Here is a 24,677-nt window from a genome sequence, read left to right on the forward strand (position 1 = left end):
GTGAGCAAGTCTCAGGAAAGAATTCATCAGGGGCAGGATCCAGCTCCCAGCCCCAGAATCCTGCCATGACCGTTCTCGTCCACATTCCCCGAATTGAGACAGTCTCAGTTTCAGGGAAGGAGGTCCGCACCTTCTGCTGATGGCATTTCCAAGAGCAAAGGACCAGAGATAGGATCACAGGGTCAGAGCACAGAGCCGGGAGTCAGGGGACCTGAGCTTGGGCCTAACTCTGGACATGCAGAGGTGGTATCACCTGGGAACACTACCTGAATGCAGTCTCGTGTTGGGCTCCAACCCTTAGAGATCGGGGTGGGCATATGTGTGCCCAACACACCCCACAGATGACCTGGATGCAAGCTAAAGCTATGGGCCATAGCCCAGCCTGCTGAGGAATCTCTTGCACAGTTTTGACGGCGTCTTTCCCTGCCTGGACAGTGAGAGGGAGATGCCCTTGACAATGAACAGCATCAGCAGTGACAAGACACATCAGCTCTCCCAGGTGCTGAGCTCTTACGCTAGCACATCTTGTAGGAGAATGAAATGGTCCTGAGGAAGCCATTATCAGCATCAGAAACAACCAGAGAGTGGACTGCAGCATCACTCTTAGGATGCCCACCCTGTAAGCTTCAATGCAAAAGCAGACCCCAAAGGCAAGCTACAGACATGACGTCAACACAGACGTATGTAAGCACGCATTTGCCGGGGCCAGTGATACCTCTGATGCCAGTCCCACACTCTAATCTCCACGTGTCACACCTGACTTTATATTTTGCACAGTACTGGCTAGTGCAGTTTGCTGCTGCTGTGACACACTGACACAGTAATGACAGTGCATGCTGAAGTCAAGTGTTTTGGGGGCTGAAGAGTATGGTAGAATGTGAACTGAGCATGCTCAGGCTCTGGGTTCCGGCACTGTAAAACACAGCAAAGCAACACGGCAAAGCATGGCTAAGAACACTGGTGTGTAAGCTGGGCAGGCTGGGGGTGCCCCAGCTTTGCTCAGTATCAGCAAGTCCCTTCCTTGTGCTCCCTTCCCCCAAGCAAAATGAGGGACTTGATCTCAGAGTGTCCCCAAGCCTCCAGCAAGGCTGGTCTTTCTTCTGTTGACACTCAGCAGGAAGAAACTAATGTGGGGTAGACCTCTTGGCTAAGAAGGTTCTTCTCAGGGGCCTAAATATCGTAATCATTCTGATCAAGAAGATCTTTTTTTAAAAATTTACTTATTTGTTATGTATACGAGTAGACTGTAGCTGTGTTCAGACACACCAGAAGAGGGCATCAGATCTCATTACGGATGGTTGTGAGTCACCATGTGGTTGCTGGGATTTGAACCCAAGACCTCTGGAAGAGCAGTCAGTGCTCTTAACTGCTGAGCCATCTCTCCAGCCCCTGACTGAGGAGATCTTAATTTAAGCCCCTGTTGCCGTTTCCTAGCTGAGTGACACCAGGGGAAAGCCACTCGAGTCTCACACTGCAGGTATGTGATGTGCCCCTCGGGCAGGGCTGTGGACCACATATGAAAGGTGGAGCGGGGTGAGACGGCCTGGACCCTCGCACATAGCTCACTGCCTAGCACAGGGGAGGCTCTGAATGTCTGCGGCTGGCAATCTCCACTCTCACCATTGCTACTGCTGCTGCTGCTTTGACAAAATCCGGGGATGGAGAGATAAAGGCCCTGACCCCAGTCTTGGTGATCCAACTAAGTAATCGTGGTCAGTTTACAGTGAGTTCTCTCAATCTAGAACTCACGCCGCTGAAGACTACACTTATCTTTTCAGGAGGTTTAACGCCTGACTTTCTCTCTCTTCTACACACACACACACACACACAAACACACACACAAAGAGAGAGACAGACAGACAGACAGACAGACAGAGAGACAGAGACAGAGACAGAGAGAGAAGCCTTTTACAAACACCACTGAAAATTCCATAGGAAAACTTGAGGGAGTGCCAGCTGCCCAGCTGTGGCTCACAGCAGCTTCCATAAAGGCAACAATGAACAAGCCAGCTAGCCAGGAGCCACACAGCCAGGAGCGAGGCAAGAAAACAATGGGCTCTTCCTAGGCTTAGCTACCAAATCCCGTGGCTGCTGAGCCCAGGCCCTGGGACCCTGCCAACACTGGGAGAGTACAGTACTGGTCACATGGTGTTCCGGGACTTAGTCACTGGATTGTTCTCCATCCCCCACTTAGAAACACAGGTCCTGCTTCACACTAGACAGACAGACAGACATCCACTGGCAAGATCTGGGCTTGCCTCCTCACATGCTTCATGCTGAGCAGAAGATCAGTGCTCTGGGCTGTGGCTTTGATAGCAATTACACCACAGCTTGGTGTACCAAGCTGTCGTGGCCTGGGAATAAGATAGCTTTAGGTCACAGGAAATGGCTTACTGTGGGAAGTAGACTCCAAACCCACGTCCTGAAACACACCTCACTTCTACTTCTGTTTTGTTAACTGTCTTTCTTGGGTCATTTTCCTCATCCTCTACTGACCTCTGTTTAAAACTGGAAGAGCCATTCCGTCTCCCTCTCCATCCTTGGACCCCGTGAGTGTGGCCAGCATGAGAGGAAATTAAGACTTGACTTTCGTGGTCTCATTGGGAGCGGAGTCAGAGCACCACCTTTAAGGTTCCACTCCAAATGCCTATCAGAGTCTTTCCAGACACTGCCACAGATCAAAATGTTCCCAATCGCTGCTAAGCTGTGAGAGTTCTTGGGTGGGCACCACTCATTTGCATTTATATTTCATTATCTCGCCTAGGGAGCCATCTGTACTGTAAGTGAGAGCCGGGAGAGCTTCCTCGACTAGGGTACAAGGTTTTTTTTGAAGTGAGAATTGCCTCTTTGTCTCCTCTGTAATTCTCATGGTACCTGACATACAACTGACCACCTATCCCAGGCTCCAGGTTGATTTGATTGCCGACAATGCCACCCTGGTACCCGTGTAAGGCGGGGCCTAAAGCTACGGACAGGAAGCAGAGTGGGGAAACCTAACTTTCACTGTGCAGGAGAGTTTGAGGCCCTTATGCACCTTTATCCTACCAACTTGCAGGTTTACAGATGGAAGAAAGAGACTGAGGTCATTTTCCAAAGGTCACACAACTAGTAACACAGTCCTGGGTGGGGACCAGGCCATCTGACGCCGAGGCCCCTGCTCCCACACTGCAGACACTCAAGCTTTCCCTACTGTGAGCTTGGAAAAACAAACCCGGGGGAGAAGATCAGGGGAGAAGCAGAGAAACCATGGAGAACCGTGTCAGGCTGAGAAATGCACCGAGAAAGGAGTTAGAAGTATGGGCAGGTTGGCGTGTGGGAGGCGGGGCCGGTGTCCACATCCTGGCTGGGTGTGTCCGCTGGGTTTGCAGGAAGAGAACATTGGGAACCGTGAAGGTGTTCATCTCACGCGCTCCTTTCCTACAAGTGCATGGGGATTAATTATCTAAGTAAAACTTTCAATAATAAAACTAATAATAAAAGAGTCACAGTCCCAGCAAGCAGAGTGTCTTTTCATCACCAAGGAGTCACTGACCTTCTGGTCTGTCCCCAAATACCAGCGTCTGGAGACCCCAGGTGATGCCAAACAGTTGAGACGAGCGTCCTAAGGTTTAGAAGCCCCGGCCTCAGCTTTTCCCGGTGTCATCTAAAAGCTCCCTCTTTGTTTTCCAAAGTTTCAGGAATACAAAAGAACCATAGGACCTGTTCAGAGATGATCATCCCAGTCGAGATTCAGAATGAGGACAGCCCTGGCCCCAGCCCTGACCTAGTCCCATAGCAGCCTTCCAGACCTTTCCTGGAGGGCCCAAACACAGCACTCACCGCTGTGTGATAAATCTCCTGAAGCCCCAGCTCCTCCAGACCGACAGTAGGCACTTCCACGTGTGTGGACCCCTAAATGTCAGGGCAGCTCAAGGGCACATCAATGGCCTTAAGACTTAAGGACAACCAGATGGAAAATGACAAGGAGCAGCCCCAGATGTCACCAGCCAAACTCATCCCAAGCTCAGAATACAGTAGGCTCAATGCTGTGTCCTACAATACTTGGAGTAGGTGGTACAGGAACACTGCAGGACATTAGTAGCTGAAAAAGTCAGCACCTAAACCTTACCTCCTCCAACAAACTGGCCTTCGTGGTCTTGCATGGAATGACTCATAGGTGACTAGGCCATAGGTTAACAGGTATCCATTTGTACCCTAGGAGACCTCCTTCTGCTGCCCACATATAATCAGAGACAGAAAAGAGAGAGCTCTAGGAAGCAAAAGACTCTGGGGACATCACAGACTTGAGGCTTTACCCGAAAAGCATAACCCTCTGTGCTGAAAACCACAGGGAACAACTCACAACCAAAACTTCCGGAAGTCCCGGATGTCATTCTCCAGATCCTGATACAGGAACCAATATCCCAGCACAGAATGCCACAGAATACCCAAGAGAAGAGCCAGCCAAATTAGAAGATAGCCAGAGAACAAATACAGCTCATCGGCCGTCACTGAGGAACGTCGGGGGATTAAATTAGCCTGGATGTGGCACTAACCTGATCAGGTCCTTGTTAGATAACTGTCCCTAGAAAGGTAGGAAGGAACCAGCACCAGGACTGGGCGGTGCCTCCCTGTACCAGACCGTGCAAACAGGTCCTCCTGAGCCTGGTACTGACCAGCTTAACCAAGGTAACTTCTTCGAGGATGTATTCTGTGACCTGGGCATCGGCGTGGCAGCTGAAACGAGGAGGGCAGGCCACAGGAGAGCAGACATTATGGCTTCCTCTCAATACTGGAGGTGGGCAACCTGCTGCTTCCTATCCGGGGTGAGGCACTGGTGACACACGGTGGAACAGCCTGATGACATCACACGTGGAAGCAAGGCAGACAAGGGAGGCCCTGGGGACTGTCTCCCCTTCTTGTCTGCCCCACTCTCTTTTACTACCCGAATAAAAAAGTGAAAGTAGGCAGACAAAACACACCAGACAGGTTTGGTGGTTCAGTCAAGCAGAGAGGGGTCCTTGGGGCAGCTGGCGACCCTTTGAGAAGGTACCACGGCCTCAGTCTCAGACACTGAAAAGGGCTGAGGACTGAACACTGGCTTGATCATATGCCATCAGCCTCAGATGACGCCCATGCTCAGACCCTCACATTCTCAACAGCAGGCTGGACTTCCTGCGGTCCCCAGACCTCATCACTTGCAAGTGACCCTTGGACAAGGAAGGAGACAGTTGTCCAGAGTTGACAACTGTTGTGAAATATAATGTGGCGAGGGGGTACCAGGGTAGGCCCATGAGATGAGCTATGACTACAGGGATGTTCAGATAGGAAAGACCCAGATCCATCCCAACTCTGACACAGGTGTGTAATGTCTCCTTCTAATGGGAAAACAGTGTCTAATTCAAGGGTTGTCACTCAGTAAAATGACACGTGACATTTAAATGGGTCTCTGAAGTGGGCACCAGTCGTTCCACTCTTAACCTGAGAGAATTAAAGTCAGAGAGCATCAAATAGTTTGTCCTACATGTTAGCCTGGACTGCCAGGTCTCTAGTCAGTAGCTTTCCTGCCATTCTACACTGGAATCATCCCTGCTCACAGTTAGTAAACGCCACAGGAGGTTTACTAAGTTCCTGGCCCTGAACACCACTGTGAGTTGCTGTCTCAAAGAGCTGAATTAGCCTGCTCTAAACAACCAGACTCTGTGATTCCACATGACTGATAGTGTAGCCACAGCAGCAAACACTAGAGCCACTGGTCCATGTGGACTGTGGCACTAAGTGACAGGGCTTAAGTATCATGTAACCAGCTGAGTCAGGCTCTCGGGTTGACTGTGAACTCCTGTGGTCCAAGCCCTAGCACTATGCTGCAGGACACCGTGCCCTGGGTTAAGGAAGATCGAGGCAGATGCAAAAGGAAGAAGAAAACCAACCAGCAAAGTTGTATATTACCCTATCCTGGGGGGCCTACATACACGACAGAGCATGGCTGGCCCAGACTGCAGAACCTGCAGTGACTAGGTGGGGTGGGTCTCAGAGCCAATGTCTTCTAAAGACACACCCACCCCCTCAGAAGATGTTTTCTTACATCTTGGTAGGATACTGATTGGCATACAGACCCTCAGGCCCAGTCCAGATCTGCTGTCTCTGAGTCTGTATTCTAACAGGATTCCAAGTATGCCTATCTGGAGGCCTGAGGAGCACAGTGGGGAATCAGTGAGGAGACCCCTCTCCAGCAGCCAACAGAGAACCCCTCCCCAGTTGCAGCTGAGACATTCAGCCTACCTTCTGGCCAAGCAGCCCACCCCTTAGTAACCAGAGAAGGGGCCTGGGGAGATCTTTAGGGACTATAACTCCGTCTCCTCCAGCGCTGCACCTGGACCTGCATCTGGGAACTCTGTGTACTTTGCGAATTTCAACACGCCCTCTGAAGCTAAGAGGGATCCACCATCCTGTCACCATTTTAGCATGAGAAGCAAAGGGAGCTCCCCCACCCCCTTCCACACAGTCCTCCTTCCCACTGTCCCCTCTAAGCTCCCTCAAAAGCTCTCTGCATGGAAGAGGGGAGCTCGGGATAGCACCGCCTTGCTTCGCCCCAGTAAGAGAGACCAAGCTGTCTGATCAGCCACAAAGACAGCACTGTGGACTCAGGCATGGAGCCGGCTGGTACCAGCTAAGCTCGTGAAGGAGGGAATCCTCTGAGATGGCCAGACAGAGACGCATACATCATCCACCCTCCTGCATCCTGCACTCCAGCCCCCAGCAGCTCCAGGCTAGCATTTCTGTCTTTGTTTCTATCTCTGTGTGTGAGTGTGTCATTTCTCACACGTGCCTGCCTTTGCATTCCCATGAGACCGGGACCCCCTGTGCTCGGCTCCTCTTTTGTCACGGCCCCGCAGTGCCGAGCACGGAGACTTACAGCCGGCAGAGGCTTAGTAAATACCGTTTGTATTCACACGCACAGTCTTTCGAGGGTTTGGATTCCTCGTTCCAGGCTAACAAAGAGCTGCTCTCCAGCATATATTAAGGATGGCTCACAGCACACTGGGTTCTGTAGACGAAATATACAACAATAAGGTATCCTTTGAAAAGATGTGCACTTGGCTTGAGAAATCACTAGCACGAGGCAAGCCTAAGACCAGTGGCTCGTGGAGATCAGGCACATCTTCCTGCGGATAAGGCAGGTAGTCTGAAGGCCGTCACAAAGCAAGTTTCTGCTTTATCCCCTGACTTACCTATTGCTTGGCACTTGCTAGCATCCCCCTTACGTGACTTTCCCATTCACGCTCACCACCTCTCAGGCCAAGCCTACTGCAGCCTCTGAACAGGATGAAAATAAAGAGTCTCAGAATTCGAATCATCGGTTCCAGCCCCTCATCTGTGCTCACATTCCCTGGAGCCCGGCGTCCAGGGCTGTACACACGGCCACACATGCCCATTCAAAGCTCCAGAAAAAATCTTGAACTGGGCCTTGGACATCTAGTCAGAATTAAGGTACTGTCCCTCTGAGCAGATGTAAGCTTGCTCCCACTGCACAACAAGACATGTTGGGGACGGAAGGACAAGGCAGACACAAACTTCTGTTGGCTTCAGTATGAAGCCCTCTCCAGTATCGCCAAACTTATCTTCATCCAAATGTCTGCTTTGCTCTGTGCCAATGAGATTTTGGTATACGGGACCAAAAAGCATGGATAGGTGGTCTTGACCAAGGATTCTGACTATACACAAAGCTGTAATGTCTAGAACAATGGCTGTTACCACATGTGTTTACTCAAATCTGATCTGATTCAAAATTCAGGTCAACTTTCAACATTTTTAAATTACACGTTTTGGGGAAGATGCCTGGGCCGTGTGGCAGTCAGAGGACATGTGGATCCCAGGGATTGAACTCAGGTCCTCAGACTTGGAGGCAAGCGCCTTTAACCAGTTTGCCTATTTCCAAAATTTAAATCTTGAGCACACCTGTAAATCCAGAGTTTAAGAGACATAAGGAAAAGGATCGTAAGTTCAAAGCTGGCTGGGCTACATGAGACCCTGTCTTGAAAGAAAAAATATTTTTGTTTGGTTTTTCGAGACAGGGTCTCTCTGTATAGCCCTGGCTGACCTGGAACTCACTCTGTAGACCAGGCTGTCCTCGAACTCAGAAATCCGCCTGCCTCTTGCCTCCCAAGTGCTGGGATTAAAGGCGTGCACCACCACTGCCCAGCTAAAAAAATTTTTTATTCAAACCGTTAGTCACATGAGCTATTTTTCATGCGCTTAGCAGCCATTCAGAACCAACAGCCACTATTTTGTGTAGTACAGATACAGGGCACTTCTAGCGGAAGTGGGAATAAAAAGTTCTGCTTACAGCACGCATTTGCATATGATCTTAGGAGGGGCGTCAGGTGCTCGGGCAGAAATTGAGCAAGGTGGTTTTCCCAGGGGTCTCTCACACAGACACTTTGAAGTGAACCTTGCAGGCTCCCATTTGGGTGACCTTAGCACACGTGCACAAGCATGTGTGCATACGCACACACATAAACACACACACACCTACACACTCACAGCTTTCTTCAAGGGACCCACCCTTCTGCCTTCCTCACAAGGGTTGTGCGGTTAGATGCTGTGACCAGCTGACTACCAAAAAGACTCACTCCCTCCCCTCGCTCTAGTTAGTCTCACTTTCTGGAGGCTTTAGGCGGCTCTGAGCCTTCTCTGGCTTTACTTCCACCTGGCCTCACACAGGAGCAGAAAATACGAAACTCGTGTCAGCACTGCGGACAGCGACAAGCTCCTCTGGAAAGTCCAGAAAATTTCAGCACTGCTCCCAACAGCTTTGCGGGAGGAAAACCACTGTTTTCCACTGTTTGCTCCAGACACCACTGTGTGTGTGTGTGTGTGTGTGTGTGTGTGTGTGTGTGTGTGTGTGTGTGTGTGTGTGTGTTGTGTGTGTGTTTCCTGCCCAGTCCTCACACCACAGCCTTACTCTCTTGAAAGCAAGAGCCAGTTCAGTTAAGAAGCTTCAAAAAGTATTCCCCACAGGGTCTCAAGCTAAAAGGGAACTTTCATGCCCGTGTGGCCCCAGCTGTACATTCTACTGCTCCGGGGTCCAGTTCATCATGACAGCCACAGAACTGAGTCCTCCCAGGATTAAGACTTTCCCCTCTTTCCCTAGAAAAGCTACTGCCAGACCTCTGCCTCTCAAGGGACCCATGCCAGCCACACCACTCTTCAAAACCTCCCCCAATGGGCTGTAGTCTGCACCGATCTCCTCCCTTCTCTGACATCCCAAAGCAAACTTAATTTACCTGGAGCTTTAGGGCCTTAATTACACACCCCCAGGTGTAAGTGCTAGGCTCACATGTAGCTTTTAAGGATCCAGGTGAGCCCATATGTGAAGAGCTAGCTTTGCCAGCAGCTAGCTGTACAGCCACACAGAAGTCACAACACAGTTCTAAGCCTCCATTGCTTGACCAGCAGAATAATGATCTTGGACTGAGGCGTTTCTAACACTCATGAGCCTAGCATTCTCTCAAAACAAGCTGCTGGTGCAAGTGCCATGCACGAAATCGGGGCTGCAAAGAAGACGTCAGATGCCACAAGCAGGGCAACCAGGGCTGGATTATCCAGAGAATACTGAGTAAATTCCCAACTCGGGTTTCAAAGGCTTCAGTTCCACTCAGTCTGTGGTGACAACTGGAAAGAGATCTGGTTTCTGTCCTTTCTTATTCCAGGGTAGGAAAACTGCTTATATCCTCAGAGCCATTTTCCTAAAGAACGTGTCACCGCCAACACGGAAAGATACCCTCACACAGTGGGTTCTTCAACAGTGGCCTGGTAGCGATGTCTGGAACACAGACTCCCCTCAGCCAAGTGAACGGGCAGCCTGAAGCACAGTACTGACTTCACTGCTGACTGTGCAGAAGCCAGACAGACTGTGGACAATAACCCAAAGCCTAAATTTTGGTGCTGCCCCAATAAAGCTGGTTGGTCTCCTAAGCCAAGGCACTGCAAGAATGAGAGGGAAGCTAGCGTCAGACCTCGGCTCAATGGTCTAGCCCCTGTCAAAATGAGAGTTCTAATACCTCCTCTTATTTACGGCCTAGTCTCAAAGAGGCCACCCTTTCTATCTACACACAGTGAGTGAGATACAGGGTGATTGTTTTCCACTTGCACAAAGAGAAGCTACCAGGAATTTTTAATGGCATTTCCGCTGCAAATGAAGATTAAACTAGAAGCAGAATCCAGCTGGAATAATTCCATCGACATAAGCAGTACATGCACACACGTGCGCACACAAACACATCCACAACCTTATAGAACTTAAGTAACAAAAATGAGATGAGCTCGAAAACCCACTGAACTCAGTACTGGAAATTCCCATTAAATATTTTTTTTTTAATTGCTGCTGGAGTCAACTGGCAGGCATCAAGTAAAAGATGGGGAATTCTCCTGACTGGGGAAAGTCCTCAGAATCGGACTGCCAGCCATTCACATCCATCCTAGAAAATCACAAGATCTGAAGACCAAACTTAGCATCTGGTCGGTCCTTCCCAGCTGGCCTGATCTGCATTCAGCAAAGTTTGTTCAGCACACGAAGCCAGAATTTTGCCATTGCCAGAGGTTTGCCCCCAAGATAGCCGTGCAAAGTGCTCAGAGAGAGACCCCACTATGACCAGGGAAGAGGAAGAAAGAGTCCTGTATTTGGGGGTACTTGCTTTTCTCCTAACAGTTCTGGTCAGTGAATTTTCAGGTTCCTACCCTGAGACCCATAACAGGGACTTCCTCCCAGATGATGAAGACCTGAGTCACAGTCCTTAACTGGTATAGTACTCACTGTCTGAAATCAGGAAATGTCCCTTATATCTGAGCCCATAGGACACAGACAGGGTCTTAAAGCCTCACTGTTGCTGTAGGAGATGGCGTATCCCTGACCAAACAGCAAATGTCTCAGAAAGGCCAGGCACTGCTGCTGAGAAAGGCCACAATATCACTGAAGGGCAGAACTAGGCAGAGAACTAAGGGTTTTGTGCTGGGTGGGGTCAGGAGGACCATAGTAGCCCTGTGCAGAACTTCCTCCAACTCCAGGTGCCAAGGACTTAGACCAACAGAGAAATCCTCCCTTCCAACCCCAGAGCTAATCTGGGGCTTTTATCTCGTTAACTTTGTTTATGGTGATCCTGTAAGAGCTTCTGAAGTCCTTCAAGCCCCTCTCTAATTAAATTCATTACAACAGATTGGGGCTTTCTTTCTGCATCTCAGAAAAAAAAAATAACAACACAATTAGCATAATAATGATGAGAGAGAGGGGCTGCCAGGGAGGAGGGGTGGGGCTGGGGGGAGGGGGGGACCGGAGCAGGTGAAGGAAGAGAGACAGCTGCTTCTCTGAGGAGGGAGCTGCAGGAGCAGGGGGATGACCCCGCAGTGCCCCCAGCACTCCAGATCTTTTCTTTTGAGAGAGTCAAGACATCAAGAAATTAATCAATGACATAAATCCCAGAGACAAGGATTCACAGAAACCTTCCAATTTGACAGAGAAAGAAACACAGCTAAGTTCTGTCAGTAATGGGACCAGAGGCCCAAATATCTCCCCTCCCTGCCCGTTTCTATGTGTCAGAAAGCCATGGGGCAGGGTGAGAGCAGGCAAGGTGAGGCAGAGGCCCTGAAGCTGCCAAGTATTTGCTTCTCCCTCTGATGGGTCTCCTGTGTGACTTCAAAGGCTGAGCAGTTTCTATTGTACCATGTCACCTCCCTAAGATGCCCTGATGCCCCTTCAGCCTGAGCTGACTGACAGCTCCTACTTCCCTGAGAGACGTGACAGTCTAACTTCTGAGCAGCAAAGTTCTGTGCACAGTACTGCTCACAAGGTGTTTTTTGTGCACTCCCATTCTGTGTCTTTTAGGGAACAGGGGGTACCCAACACGCACTGAGCCACTCTGGTGCCCCTCCCGTTTCTTTATTGTTCTAGGAGAGCTTGGAAGCTCAGTCTCATATGTAAAAGAAAGGCATAGACTTTAGTGTCAAACACTAGGTCTAAATCCTAACTCTGCAAACTCACCCATTCTATGATCTTCAACCAGCAACCACCTCTGGGGAATCTCTTGTTATCTATAAAACTGAATCCCGAAAAATACCTGCTTTTGCACATTTCTATGAGGATCGAGTGAGAGGGCTCAGATAAAGCACACAGTAGGGCACCTGAAACACAGTAAGCATTCAACTACAAAGAGTCCTCCACTATGCTGCTTCCGTTTCTTGGCTGGCCTCAAGGGAGTGGCTCCAGAGTTCTCAAACTGGCTGGACTATCTGACAGATGCCCTGGATCAGCAACACTGAGAAAGTGCCTACTTAAGCTCTTAGGGCAGCCATTGGTCAGTGAGTTCTCTGGCCACCGCTCAAAGGTTGGCCATCAAACGCCTCTAGGCAAAGCAGGCAAACTGTCTAGCCAAAGAGTTTTTCTATCACTGTAGGTTCTCTGTCTACTGTCACCCCTCAGGCATGCACCTAGAATAGCAGGGACGCTTCGACCTTTGTTACAGCATTTCTTAAGGGACGTTTGGGGATAATTTCACTTCCCTCCGATGCATCACACAGTGTCTTGCACAGGTCCTGGCACAGCTCAAAACTCAGGGCACCAGATGTATGGGAACAGGAGAGGCAACCCACATAGATGAATGTGTGTCTCTGCTCTGGCTCTTTTACCAACGCATCTATGGTGGCTGGAGATAACCTGATCAACTGCATAACTTTTAAGGAGTTAACCCTGTTAGTCTTCTCCATATATGATGGCTCCTGCCTGCTTCTGGCCTCCTTATACCCCTAAGACCCTCCCCATGCATCAGCGCTCACTGTTTCCATGCCTTACTTCTGAGCATCACTGTGTGGGATACTCATTGTTCCTCCAACAGACTGGGGACTCCCTAAGCACCTCCAGGTCTGGCCCCTGAGTGGTCTTGACATTCCAAGCCCTTACAGACCTTACTTTGCCCTTAGAATAAATATTCATAGGAGATGGGATTAGGAAAGCTAAGTAGTCTCCACCTTGTCCCAGAGTCCCCTATGTTCTCCATCCAACTGCAGGGTTCAGCTGCACACAGAGCAACCAAGCTCTGGCTGCTTAAAGCTGGGGATCTGACAGCACCTTGAACCTCACCTCCGCCCCCAGCCTTTCCCAGGCAGTCAGTGTCAAGATCAGCTCGGAGCTACCATTCCAGATGGCTGTGGGCAAGAAGGACTGCTACCAGCGGGATTTGGGATGGAGTGGTTCAGCATCTTTGTCTGCCCAGCCTTGCTCAGACGTATCTGTGTGGTTTGTCTGATGACCTGTCTCCCTCTTCCATGACACTAGAGCTCTGAAAAGACCCAGCTCTGTCCTTGATTTCCCTCTCTGATTTCAGTAGCGGCATATTGCAGGGCTTAATAAACAAATAAGGCAGGAGTAAAGATGAGCCCAATCCTACCTACTCTCCTTCACCCTCCACAGCCTCCCTCTAACCAAGCACAGTAGGACAAATCTGCCCCTTCCTTCCTGACTCCCTAAGGATTTCTGTTTCTAAAGACAGAGGGAGATGCTCACAGCCACAGCTGTTGGATGGCTTCAGAGATCTCCATACCTCTGGCATGCAAACCAGCCTGGGAGAGAATTGTGGTGCCAGAAGTGAGGAGCGAGTTGCGACAGATGATTGGAGAAATCCTGTCCCAGAGAGTCACTGCAAAAACAGGATCCTCCTGAGATCTGCCCCACCTCAAACCCAAAACTCAGATCTCAGCCACCCCCTCCTTGTGCCTATAAAAGGACTAGCCGCTGTAAGCAGAGCCTGCTTCAGTCCGCAGGGAACAACTCCTGCATGCAGTCCCACCTGAGCCAGCCCGGGAAGCACAATTGGCAGGTCCTGCCCCTGCTCTCTGGGGAGCTGGCTCTGCCGTTGGCGTGCCTGGATTTAACTCTGTAGCTTTTGTGAAGCCAAACAAGGGAGCAAGGGCTGAGATTCGTCGCACAAAAACTGGGAACTATGTAGGCTGTTATCAGAGGCCCCATTTAACCTGAGCCCCAATCAAGCACTTCAACGTCAGAGCCTTGATCCAATCAGCTCCCGACAACAGCTGCAGGTGATGCTTCTCTGATACCAGGAAAAGCTGGCAGACCAGCGGCCCTTATGCCAGAAGAAGCTTCCCGCCCTGCCCCCATAGGCGACGGGGAGGGGACAGAGAAGGGTGACAATGCCTGTGTAGCCAGTCTCCCAACACCATGTCCCCTGGATAGACACACGGAATTACCACATCCCACATTTCACTAAGATGCTGTACCCAGCCCCTCAGTATTCCAAAGCAAGAGCCTCTGGGGAAACAGCCAGGGCCAGACTGCAGTTTGTACCTAACCTCCTAGGATTTTAGAAGAGTCTCTGAGACAGGGGATTGGGAAGGCAGTCCCTATTTACAAAAGCATATATAATTTCTTGGGTTTCATCTCTGTTCTTAGTAATATCATATTCTCTCTCTCTCTCTCTCTCTCTCTCTCTCTCTCTCACACACACACACACACACACACACACACACACACACACCTTCAACCTAATCCAAAGACTAAGGGTAAAAAATTGTCTCTCTGAAGAACCAGCTTAGTCAAGACAAAAGGTAAACTGTACTGGACAGGAAGGTGATGATCGCTCCTCTGTCTCATTTGCCTCCTGTGTGCAGTTCCACTGATCCAGCATCCAGCCAAAGGGAGGACTGAGCTCTGCCTCCCTTCCCCCGGCCGCCCACAGCCTCATCTGGTAAGGCCCTAGTGCCCAGGGTCTTCCTTGCTCTACACCTTTCCCCTGAGCAGCTTCTCCTTAGGCTTAAGTTCTATGGGATCTGAACCTGCTGGTCTCTGGCCCTATTCAAACCACACATCTCCTACGCACCCAGTTCTCAAAGGCTATGGCCTGCCCTTGCCTTACCGGAGATTGGATCTGGGCCCAGCAGGGCTCACCTCAGTTCCAAGGTTAGAGGAGGCACTCCACGGCCCTCCTCTCAGGAAAAGAGACAGGCACGAAGAGGAATATTGTCACCCTCTCCTCTAGAGCTAGAGGAGGCATCTTTGTCCAGAACCAATCACACACATACACACACACATACACAAACACAAACACAAAACACACATACATGTTCATACACAACACACACTCATACACAACACACACTCATACACAATACACATTCATACACAACACACTCATACACAACACACATTCATACATAACACACATACACACAGTCATACACCACACACATGCACACACACATGTGCGCACGCGCACGCACACACAACTCAGCCAGTAAGCCAAGGGAGGAAGAAAAAGCAGACCCTGGCTCAGGGAGTGAGGGGGCTGTTGTGGGGCTAGAGTCTCCGTGATTCAGCACTCTGACCACTCCTAGCCCTCTCGTGGGCCACACTCATGACCACTCCTGATGCCCAAGTACTGGCTTGAAAGCTGAGGAGGAGTCTTTGCTAAGACCCCCAACTCTCAGGCCTTCCAGCAAGGTTTCTGTGCCAGGCCTTTGCAGCCCAGGACTCAGGACAAGACTCAGGAGCCGGAGGGCCATTCCCTTGGACCTGCCTCTTCCTCCAGCCTCATGCCCTTCCCGATCCCATCTAGGAAACAAACCTGAACAGTTCCAGGAGAGGAGAGGGCCACACAGAGCCCTACAAACTCTGGAGTATCTCTCTCCCAAAACTAGGAACAGGCTCAAACACACAGCAAAGGGCTTTGGGGGGGTGGGGTGTTTGAATCCACAACAGTGAACACCTGGCCCGCAGAGCCCTAGGCCTCTGTGGCAGAGTAGGATGATGCATGGGTAGGTAGACTGAGTCTGAGCCCGGATCTACACCATCACGAAGGGCAGGAGGGGGAAGGTGATGGGTAGCAGGCCGCCTAGGAACCAAGGAGAGAAGGGGAGCTGTTCCTGAGGGAGTGTGCGGGATGAGGAAACAAGGAAGCCACCGAGAAGGCGTTGGGACGGGGTGTGAAGATGGGGACCACGGACAAACTGGAAGGGCGCTAACGGAGACCAGCCGCAGGGTCAAGAAAGAGAACAGGGTGAGGGAGGGCAAGCAGAGGGGCCGCGGGTGAGGCAGGAAAACATAGGTGGAATGAGAACTGAAAAGTGAGGAGTGCAGAGAGGAAACACAGGGGCTGGCCGGTCTCAAACGGTGAGGCTGAGACAGAGAGGAAAGAGAGAGCACGGGAGAGGGATGGAATATGGGATGCTGCCAGCCGAGTCTAAAAGGGTATTGGGGTGGAGAGGGCTGAGGGCTGGCGAGAGAGACGCCGCCAGGATCCAGCGGGTTCCGGGCAGGTGGCAGTATAGAGAGAAAAAGGCACAGGGATGTGGATGGAGGGGGATGGGACAGGTCGGGGGATGCAGATGGACTGAGGAGAGCGGAATCGAAGGCGGTGCTGCTGGTTTGGCTTCCGCGACCGGGTTCTGCTATCCTACCGGGTGCCCGCGCTCACCTTACCTCCAGGAGCTCCGGCTCCAGCCCTGGGTGCAGTCCCAGATGTCCGCTCCCGGCGCCGCCACTTCCCTCGCGTCCCCTGCAGCACCTCTCGCTGCCAGCCGCCGCATTAGGGCAGAGACTAGCCCGTGCGCGCCCCCGGGCGGCCAGCGCGTCCCCGGCGGCCTGCGTGCGCGCCCCCGAACCCCTCCCAGCGTACGCGGAGCTGGGACCAGGACCCAGCAGCACCGAGGGATGCTCAGGTGCCACCGTGCGCCCAATGCGCTAAGGATCAAGTTGCAGAACCAGAGGCTGGGAGCCCTGTTTTCTCCCTTGATCTTGGATGCTTCTTCAGGAGAGTGGCACTCAGTGTCGTAGGACCTGGAGCCAGAACTGGTGCGGTCTGTCCTGCAAATAACCCCTTTTTGAGTTCTTAGGGGCAGAAATTTGCCCACAGCTTTGGAGAGCCTAGCTCGGTAATGCTTATGGTCGACCCTCCAAAAACTTCCACTGAGTTTGTCCAGCCGAGGCTGACAAGGGGAAAAAACTTGAGGGGCCTGCAGGCGGGTCTTGTTTTAAAACTGTAAGAATTGTTCGGCCCGGAGAAGACTCGGGGCACTGTCCCAGACTTGAGTTAGAGTGGAAAAACCTTGAACTTGGAGACCACACATCCAAATGTTAGCCCTGCCTCAGTGACTGAACAGGTATGAGCAAAGTGGGCTGCGTCGTCCCTGAGATCCCTTCCCCTTCGTAGACCTCAGCTAATGTGCACAGGCAGAGACCTGTGCCCAGCTACCACCTTGAAGGAGCCCTTAGAAGCTTCTCATTCGGCTCCCTGCCCAAAACTACAGCGCCCTAGACACCACCATTCTGAGACTCCTTCTGTGATGACACCCAAGTAGCACCTCCACTTAGACCTGAACCCACCTACCTGTCTCGGCAGCCCCGCCTCACACTTCCCCTCCCCCCTACCTCTGTCTGAGGGTTCAGGGAAGGAGAAGATACAGATCACCCTCCTGCCCCACACATAGCCTGTGCTCAGTAAAAGCTCATCCACCCACTGACAAAATGCCCTCTCTTCAGCTAGGGGCTTCCAACCCAACAGCTGCAGATGGAGGCAAAGACTACACCAGGAAGTAGGGATGGAGGCCACTTTTGAAAGCCTTGAAGCAAGATTGCCCCTAGGAGTCAGAATCCTGGGCAATTTTTTTCAAGGTTCTTACATATATATATATATATATATATATATATATATATATATATATATATATATATACAAAGCCACTCAAATCCAACTCAAGTCACTCAAATCCACCGCTTCAGCATCACCCTGGTATTAGTCCTAAGAATGAGACTTCACCCTACCAGAACCAGATGACACTAAGGAGCCAGTCAACCCAACCAGAGGGGCAGGAGACTCAAGGTCTGGAAAACTCAGAAGGGGGAACTGTGGACACTGTTCCTGGCTCCTGGTGGGTCCCAGACGCCTGACAGACTCTTAGAAAACTTGGGGGAAGGCCCTTGCAAACACTGAGGTCTGTGTGCAGGGCAGGGCTCCCTGAACCCCCTTTACTAAAAGTATCCAGAGGAAGCTGGCCCGTGGAATAAAAATTTCTCCTATCCTAAGAGGCCAGTTCCCTGCATTTTACTGTATGGATCCTTACAGCAGCAGGAGGCAGCTGTCTTCTGATGATGCATAGTGACTATTGTGTCTACTCTAGACGCACCTGCTGAGCTCCAAATGTTATCCTCACTGTATCAGACCGAAAAAATGAACAATTGCTTACTTTTTATTGTTTTTGTAAAGATTATTTTATTTCATGTGTATGGGTGTTTTACCTGCATGTGCTGTGCACCAGGTGAATGCAGTACCCAAGGAAACCAAAACAGTGTCTCCCTCTTGTCTACAAGCAATCGTCTTCCTCAGACTTCCAAGGAGGAATGGGGACACAGGCAGATTTGTCCATTCTTAATGGAGAATTAACTTGGGACGGCCTTTGGGAGAGCAATTTGGCAGGATCACTGAGACTCTAAGTGTCCCTGCCATCAGTCCCATTCTTAAGAGTGTGGCTGGAGAGATGGCTCGGAAGTTAAGAGCACCTCCTGCTCTTCCAGAGGACCAGAGTTCAGTTCCCAGCACCTCTGCCAGGAGTCTCACAATCACCTACAACTTCAGCCCTAAGATATCTGACACCTCTGGCATCTATGGGCACTTGTGAGTGCCAACACACACACTCACATACAGACAAACACACGTAAATACACAGATATACACAAGTATACACACAAACACACAGTCAAACACACACATATATACTCATACACACATAAACACACACGTAAATACACATATACACACAAGTATACACACAAACACACAATCAAACACACACATATATACTTATATACACACAAACACACACGTAAATACACATATACACATAAGTATGCACACAAACACACTCAAACATATATACACACATATATACTCATATACACACAAATACACACATACACATAGTCATACCACACACAGACACACATACACACACCACACACACATACACACACTCACACACATATATACACATAATTTAAAATAATACAAATAGATGTTTAGAAAGAGAACCCGTGCTGCAAAAACATGGGCACAAGCTACGGAGGTGTGTGAATGCTGAGGCACTGAGTGTGGCCACACAGGTGTTTAACACTGATAACACATGCAGAGGGAGGGGAGCCCACAGGCTGAGCTTGTCAAAGGAACACCCAGTTACAGCATGCAGAGTGTTTGCTCTTGTTGGAAGAAAATAAAAGCAAACTGGCACAAGGATGGGGCCTGGAGGGGGAGATGGTGGCCAGGTCCATATTAGGAGACTAGGTCAGGGTTACCAGGGACCCAGAGGGTCCCACCCTTTGTTGAAGCCTTCATATACCAAGTCTTTTATCACTTATGGTGTGACCAATTGCTTTACCCACTCGGTAATGAGGGAAGAGACCCGTATGTATCTAGGGAGTTGCTGCAGGGGAGGATGAGGCAGAGGATTGACCTGTTTGCTCTTGATTTCTGAGTACTGCCCTCTAGGCCACCAGAGGGCCCTCCCTGCCTTATAGGCCATGGGCATCTCCCGGGCTCTGTGAGCCATACTGACTGGTGTGTGCTAGTAATTGAAGCCTGGTGGGTAGGAGTTCAGCTTTGCCTTCAGTGGGCTCGCAGCGGCATCACACTCCCTGCCCCTGGCAACCAAACAGAGTGAAAGAGTCTCACAAGAACTCTGACGTCACAGCTGCTGAGGCCCCTGCACCCCACACAGTGTCCTGGGACAAGTCAGAGCTGTCCCGACCTCCAAGGAGACAGGATGGCTGGAGCTCTTGCTGCTCTCTGGATACGGCAGAGTGTGTCTTCTTCTCTGTGTCCTTTGACCACAGCCACCCACTGGCTCTCGTGAGCACTGTAAGTCCTGCACAAGCTGCCGACCTGAGTGTGGTTTATAGAGCGGCCCCTAAATATATAGCCCACACTAAGGAAGCAAGAGGGGAGTCAGGGTCCCCAAGGCCCACCAAGAACCTCATTCCCACATCTGGGGTGACCACAGCAGACCAGGTGGCATCACAAGGAAGAACAGGAACAGAGTAACAGACACACAGAGCTGTCACAGTGACTGCTGAGGGTGCGGAGAAGCCAGTCAAATCGAGTTTGTTCAGAGGGAGCACAGAAGTGCAGGTCTGAGAAGGGCCCAGGAAAGCAATGGGGAATCTCAAGGCAATGGTGGAATTCCTCCCCGTCCCCTGGATTGGAATCTCCAAGCCTCTGTTCTTCTCTCTTCCTCAGAATCTCCTACCTTGAGCCAGGAGGAAAACGTCACAACTCAGCTTGTGTGTGGAACTCAGGGAAGATGGGTGTAAAACCAGCATTGGGCTCTGAGATTTCTCCCAGTTAGCCAGGCAACTACAGCCCTGTCACCAGCCTCCCTCACACCTGCAGCAGCAGCATGAAAGCAGGGCCTAATAAGACCCTCGGCACCTCTCTCACTGAGATATTGCAGAGGTGCTTTGACTCCTCCGCCCTCATCCTAGGGAGGTCAGAGGTCAGAAGCACTGCCTGCTTTCCTATTTTCTGTTTGGACAATTAAAAAAAAAAGCAAAAAAAAACAAGATATGCTTTAGAATATCCAGACTACCACTGCTAAGAGCAACTGTGTTCCATGGCTTGTGAGTCACTTGCCAAGCATATGCCTCAGCCTTCCAGAGGCAGAGTCCTCTCCAAGCGTGTGGAGTAGGTGAACTATCATTCCTGCTGGGGCCTGGCAGTAAGGGAGGTGGGCAAAGTGGGAGGAAAGGGGAATGGAAGGGAGGAGAGAGGGGAAGGCAGTGAACATGAGAGGGAGACTCGGAACAGCCTTCCCTGCCCTGACTCTGGCCTGTGGCCCTGTTCCTGTGAGGACCTGCCCTGTACCTCTGAGAGGGCATAGCGGCCCTGCGAGAGGCTGCCCTCACAACTGCATAAAGGCACGGAATGTGAGGGAGTTTCTCTGCACAAGGACATGCGCACCTCTATCAGCAGCAGCCTCCAGTGAGAAGCCTGGCTGTGCGCTCTCTAAGTACCTAAAGCCTGGCTTTCTGAAGGCTTCAGGGCGTGGATATCTTGGCAGGTTGTCTCACATATCTGACTCTGGTCAGAGGCTGAGCACGATCTCTTCTTAGCTGAGAATCCCAGCATCAACCCATATTGAAGGAGCTTTTTCCTTCTCCAGGCACGTGGGCTCCCCTGTAAACCTCCGGCTGAGTCTAGGACGGCTAAAGGAGGAAGATGGCGTGTCTGAGGCCAGCCTGGGTTCTAGAGCAGGTCTCTGGCTCAAAGGACAGAGAGAGGGTTCTCCTGCTGAAGCTCTCTGGCATTCGGCCACACTGGCGGACTTCACACTGCCAACCGCAAAGATAGCTATTGCGTCAAAAGCAAGTGGTGAAAGAACAGCAGAGCTTCTGGAATCTCTTGCCCACCTCATCTTTCTGGCATCGTCCTATTTTAAGACACAGCCCAAGCATCTCTTAGCAGAAAGTCTCTTACCCCGCTAGCCCCACCCTCTTCTGTGCTGCAGCAAAAAGGGAACACAGCACCCTCTTCCTGGCATTTAGCATGCTGGGTGTCTTGGTTAGGAGTTTCCAGGAGCCTGTCTGTATCCACAGGGCTGAGCTCAGCAAACAGGCTGGGTCATGAATGGAACTGTGAATGAGATCAAAGCTACTACCATAAGAGTGACCACAGCTTAAATGTACACTAACTAAAACAAACAAGCAAACCAAAACAAACCAAAATACCCTTAGTTCTACAGCCACAACTGCCATACTGTAAGTGCACAGAAGCCATATATGACTGTTGGTTATCATGCTGGACACCCCAGACTGAAGAACACCACAGAAAGCATTGGACTACTTTATGACAAGCGTCCCTTGGAGTTTATAATGCCCAACCTGCACAGCTGTTCACAGAGGATCTGGTGACGGATCTTATGTCTGGTGATGAGATAGTTCTTGGTCAAAGACTACATCACCTGTAGTCTAAGATAGATATCTAAAGCCACATCATTTAACCATGGCCTCCAAATGAATGAAGGGTTTTTCTTAAAGGTGTGGCAGTGTGTCACACACACACACACACACACACACACACACACACACACACACACGAGTGATGATGCCCTCAGAATTCAGAAGACAGTGTTAGATGCCCTGGGGCTGGAGGTAGAGGCAGCTATGAACCACTAACGTAGTTGCTGGCAACTGAACTTTGGTCCCCTGCAAGAGCAGTACAGTATGTGCTCTTATCCTCTGAGCCGTCTCTCCTGTTGATGATTAGGTATCAGGAACTAGATAAACAAACCAAAGGAAGTAGATAGAAAGAGATTTGACTATTCTCAATTCTTATCACTGTGATCATTTCTCTTGCACGGGAGATGTGTGTTGCTTTGCTGGGATTATTTCCTCAAGAAATAAACATTGCAGACAGAAATGACCTGCTTGGGACAGAAACACAGGCAAATGGAGTGTCTGCATTCACAGAGCAGCTGGGACATGTCAGACACAGCAGCTGATGATATTCCAGAAAGTGAACTTTGTGAGGCTGTCTATGGCCTTCCAGGAACCACAGAAATTCGGTGTGTGACCACACCACAGGTGTCATGCCAACACCACCAGGATGACGACCTTGTCAGACGAAACCTTGGTCTCGGGTCCCACTTCCTCTTCTGTAGCTGTGATTCCCCTCAATGGTCAATGTCCCTCCTGCCCTGTTCCAGGCACCACATGCTGGGCAGGGGCGAAGGGGAGGAGGGAACTCTTTCTTTCACTTTATGGTGCTAGCCTGCAGGCCAACCAGCTCTGACCCCAGTCCGCTCTGCTATGACCCTGTCCCCCACCATTCCTGCTGGTTACCGGGATTGGAGAGCAAGTCCTGGAGTCAGAGGCAGCAGCTAAGCCAACTGTGGGCCAGGGTGGTTACATTGTTAGTGCTGATGTAGCAGCACAGAACCCCTGAGGGTGGGGGACAGGAGAAGGCATATGTTTGAAATACTGAATTTCAGGTGTGTAAGCTGAGCTCGGTGGCCTGAGCAGGTGGGTGGCCTCTCCTTCTCCATGGACCCCCAGAGCAGCTGCGTCCTGCAGGTGGGCTGGTGTGTGCTTCAAGCATGTGTCGATTTTTCACAACTTCAAGCTGTTTGTTCAGGCTTCTCTTTAAGGGACCTCCAAGATGTAATTAGCAGTAAAGAATTCTCTATCAAGTAACATGGCTTTGTAAATAACACACTCTTCATCAGTCCCAGAAGTCCAGAGCTGGGAAAAGTTATTGGCCTGCTAAGCAACCCAGGCTTGGACTGAGGTTCATCTGTTGCTTTTATTGGAGCTCGGACCAAAGTAAGCTGGCCCCATCCTGTCGGCCAGGAGAGCATTTTGAATGAATTGATGAACAGCTACAGGCTAAGGAGAATCCGCAAAGCTTCTGAGCCATTCATGGAAGTATCAAGTACGAGGAGCAGGTGGGAGCTCCCGGCCGAAGGGGAGGGTTCTGAGGAGAGGATGGAGCCCCAGATAGTGTTTCCTCTGGGCCTGACAATGACCAGATTTAAAACTCCAAGAACTTCTCACCCACGCCCCCCTGGGTTGTATGTGTGTGTGTGTGTGCAGGTGTGTATGAGTGTGTGTGTGTGTGTGTGTGTGTGTGTGCATGTGCTTGTTATAAGAAGCTATCTGTAGTGAATATTTAATATCTGGTTTTCTGGATGCAAAGAAGCCCTGTTTTTTCTACGTTGCCTTCCCATTTCTGTGGTGTAAAATTTGCCACGGAGGTCAGTTTCAAAGTCCTACCACAATGCCACTCTATGTCAATGGGGGAGATCTGTGTCACACTGATGTTTTGCATTTCTACCAGCCAGGTTCCAGAAACAGAAATAACCTTGAGATTATAGCCAGGAGCAAAATGTAAAGTAACTAGAAAATGGCGAGCGTAGCTATTTTGAAGTGTTGGGACTCTAACTTGCAGCTTCGTGCGTGCTAGGCAAAGGCTCTGCCACTGAACTGCCCCTGCCCCTCCCCCAGCATTACTACTTTTTAATTTGTACTTGTTCAATTGTAAGGTTCCGTGTTTTAACTCCTACTAAGGGCTCGGTTTCTAGAGCCCTCTCAAAGCTCCTGGTGTTCAGTGACTGGCTCTGTACGCTGGTTTGAGCTAGCTCCCACACATACACACACACACACACACACACAAAACTTGCCCAGCGGCCCCTCATTCACACGTGCGGCCCCTGTGACTGTCGTTTCCAGTTTAGCGAGGCAGGAGCTTGCCTTAGGAAAATGAGGAACAGATACATCACACATGGTTGGCAACTCACACCTACCCACATCGTGGCTGCCGTTGTCACCTCCCAGATGCTGTCCTTTCTAGAACAGTCTCTGGATGCCAGCACCAGCATCTCCTCCAGATGCCAGTGACAGCTCAGAGTCCCCAGTGCCTGCCCAGGCTCTTCCTTTGTCACCATCCTGTGCAGCCTTCTGACTCAGTGGCCCTGTGTCTGCATGGCGGCTTCCTCTCCAACCCAGCTCCCATGCTTCCCTTCCTAGGACATGCCGTCCTGCTTCTCCAGAAGGGAGAGGACAGCTGCAAGGCTGGTTTGCCTGTGTCTAGCAGCAACAGAAAAAAAGCAACGGAAGCCTGGGGTGAGCGAGCTTGAGGGGGGGCTGTGCTGCG

The 24,677-nt window shown here is 50.7% G+C and overlaps 1 protein-coding gene across 1 annotated transcript in view; it reads right to left on the reverse strand.

Moving 5' to 3' along the window:
* Nfasc (neurofascin) overlaps nucleotides 1–16,554 on the reverse strand; it is a 168,750-nt gene extending 152,196 nt beyond the window's left edge. The window contains exon 1 of the mRNA XM_052200479.1: nucleotides 16,463–16,554. The gene's annotated coding sequence lies outside the window, so the exon portion shown is untranslated. The remainder of the gene's footprint in view (nucleotides 1–16,462) is intronic.
* Between the last annotated feature and the right edge of the window lie 8,123 nt (nucleotides 16,555–24,677).

This window comes from Apodemus sylvaticus, chromosome 12, assembly GCF_947179515.1.
Source record: "Apodemus sylvaticus chromosome 12, mApoSyl1.1, whole genome shotgun sequence".
NCBI lineage: Eukaryota > Metazoa > Chordata > Mammalia > Rodentia > Muridae > Apodemus > Apodemus sylvaticus.